This window comes from Cynara cardunculus, unplaced genomic scaffold (assembly GCF_001531365.2).
Source record: "Cynara cardunculus var. scolymus isolate 2C unplaced genomic scaffold, CcrdV1 Un_Scaffold_571, whole genome shotgun sequence".
Lineage (NCBI taxonomy): Eukaryota > Viridiplantae > Streptophyta > Magnoliopsida > Asterales > Asteraceae > Cynara > Cynara cardunculus.
Genome location: NW_020200589.1, coordinates 148,882 through 152,051, shown reverse-complemented (window position 1 = coordinate 152,051; position 3,170 = coordinate 148,882).

The window sequence follows — 3,170 nt, the reverse complement described above, 5'->3', positions numbered from 1 at the left end:
TGATTAGGAGATAACCCTAATTATGTTTGTCTATATATATTAATCTCATTGTACTTGTAAACATTGTAGCACCTAAATAAAGAAAACCCTAGTTGCCCCCGTGGACTAGCACGATCAATCTGATCGTGTGAACCACGTAAATTATTGTGTTCTTCTCTTGTTTTTGGGTTGTGCGTATTGCGTGTGTAACGTTTTACCTAACACATATCAATCAAGAAGGGTGATAAATTCTTGAAGAAGGAGTTTAACGATGTGGCACCCATATCAAACACCATGTTCTGTTGAAAGCCATGACAAAAGTGGTGTCTAGAGTGGACATCAAATTAAGTCAGGTACCGTGCAAAAAGTGACAACCCACGTGACTTCGATGTGGATTTCAAGGTCGTTTAAACGGAACATTGCTTGCTTGTTAGACAAGCTTTTGGGTTTCAATATCTTTCGGCTTATGCAACGCACAACTGCAGTTTCTATGGTACGGTCTCTGCTCTTTGTCCATTTCGGACATTGAGAGGCTTCCTTAACAATTGCAATGAAACATCATTCCAGCTGCTCTGGCCATTTGTTTTTCTTGTGCCCGAGCGTGTCTGAAAATGTAACACTTGAATGATGTTTTATTGTATTTATGTCGGAGGTGCTGACTGCGAGTAATGTGTTAATGAAGTGAAACTTTAGTTGGGTTAATATAGTACCATGCAGAATTTCATTACTGGTACGTAGAATTCAAGGAATATTTGGTCTGGAGATGCTTCCAATAGCTCAAAATGAAGATCCAGTACTCACAAAAAAAAAAATGATTGTTTTTAGAAATTCTACTCACAAAGAATGAGTATCTTTTTTTTGGTTTTTCTTGTGGCTTGCCTTTGGTTTAACATTCGGTGTTTGAGTTGACAAAGCTTCATAGAATTTTTGCTAGCATTACTTTGATACTTAAATCATGCACACATCATAACCATGCCGTTATGTTAAACTTTTAAACCCTGTTTGTTCATATAGAGTTGCATCATTAGATTATTTTGGCTATGAGTACCAATGAATTACTTGTGTTATGGTATTTAGTATCTTCTCGTGATTAATTTCTTCTTTCTATTAATTCATGAACTTTACGTAGGAAGCTCCTTAGAATCTAGGTAACTATCATCTTGTAGAATGGAAATGCTATAGTTGATTTTATTGCCTCAAGGGTTAGTTCCCAAGATTGTGGGTAGAATATGTGTGATAGGAAACTGTCATCAGTTTCGAGAATAGGTTAACAAAAAAGATGTTAATTCTTGATTAGAATGGGTTTTTATATCTACTTTGCTGGCTTTTTGAATGGTAGATCCAGCAATACAGATTATATTTCATATACATATATATATATATATGTATATTTCTTTTCTGGATAGGGTAGAGTAAATATAACCTGGTATGTTTTCAATTTCATTAGTTTCTTATCATGGCATTCCATATGTATGGATGTGGGGGTGAGATTGACTTGGGTCAAGAAAAAGTGGATGACCTGAGTCTTTGTTGGATGATTGGCTCTGTTTTGATATTATTTGCAATGGTCTTATAACAAAAAAATTAATATGTCATAGAGGACTGCATTACCTATGACCAGCCAACAACAACTCTGATCTATGTTTCTGTAGATGATATTACCTATGCGTAATAGATTCTCAAGATTATTGCAACAATAACTATGTGTAGTGTCAAGTTCTTTTAAAAGATGCCTACAACTTTGTAATTGCCGAAGCTCATGAAGTTGACATCTAGCTTTTCTAATATACTAATGATAAACTTGTGCAATACATGCATACTCCCTAATTGTAATGCTTTAGTTCCCCCAAATACTTTCACACACCACAAGTAACTCGAACATTTTTCGGCTGTTGTGTGATCTTTAATGCTACGGCTTTACCAGTGGCTTGTTGTGTGTGATCGTTATTGCTACGGTTTTACCGGCTTTAATTTAGCACTGTTTCCTGGAACTCTGGAAGGACATTCACAATTCACAAAGTAGTGATTTTGGAAGCATTGTCATTGTTCCTTTAGTATTCAACTACTTAGAAGTTGCAAATTTGACTTATTTATATTTCTATGTTCCTAGCTTTTCGACTTCCTTGGAAGGGATGCAGAAGTTCTTGTAGAAATTTGTCGTAGTCAATGTTTTTGTCTTTTCATGAACCAAACATATTTAGCATCATAAAAAAGCATATTCATTATGTGGAGTTGCTGTCTTTTTCTATGTGACATGGATCTCACTTGGGGATGTCATGCCAGCTTGTTGCCAAGAGTCTTAAATCCTTGACTATGATAATTCTCTACTGGTAGAATAAGCACTTGTGGCATTAATTATTTGTGTTGCTTGTCTTACCTTACACAATTTAAATCATGTGTAATTAATTACTTCATTGTTTACATGTTTAAGATAAAAGAATCAAAAACAATCCTTCAACTGTTCACGACATTTGGACTATTGAACTACTATTTGTGAGAATTAAACTTGACTACGGCTATTTATGCATCAATAACAATATAGACAGCTGCCGGCAGTGCAAGATTGAAGACAGAGAATAGAACTTGAGCTGGCTTCTAATGTCGTCCAACATGCATCTTCGTTCGATGGGGCTGAGACCAGTCCTTGGAATTAGGCGTTACAGGCATTTCTATTTGCATCATAATCAACCAAATGAAAGAACCAGCCTTACCTAAGGTGTACATGCATGAATTATTAGGTTTAAGTGTGCTAAACAACCCTTTTCTTAAGTGTCCGTTTGGGTGAACATGTAACGCACAGTATAGGCAACAAGTATCAATTCCTTAACAAGACGACGCTCCCAGAAGACAACTCTAAAGACCCTCCCATTTTGATAAGATTACAGAGAGCTGACCTTAGTCCATCTCAATCGTGTGAAAAGGACGCATGATTAATCTGTGAATATAAAGTTCATGATCTTTAGAGACCGACAGAGTGATGTTTTCATGCCAAGCATCATTCCTGTCAAAATTTATTGTACCCAGGCAACCACTTGTTTCTAGGTTTTCCCATTTGTATCTCTCCATCACAACGAAGCATGCAGCTAGCGGGAGTAAAAGATTTTTGGACATAGAATAGAACTTGAGTGGGCCTCCAATGTCGTCCAACATCATTTGATGGGGTTGAGAAAAGCTCGCGGTAGGTGGTGTGA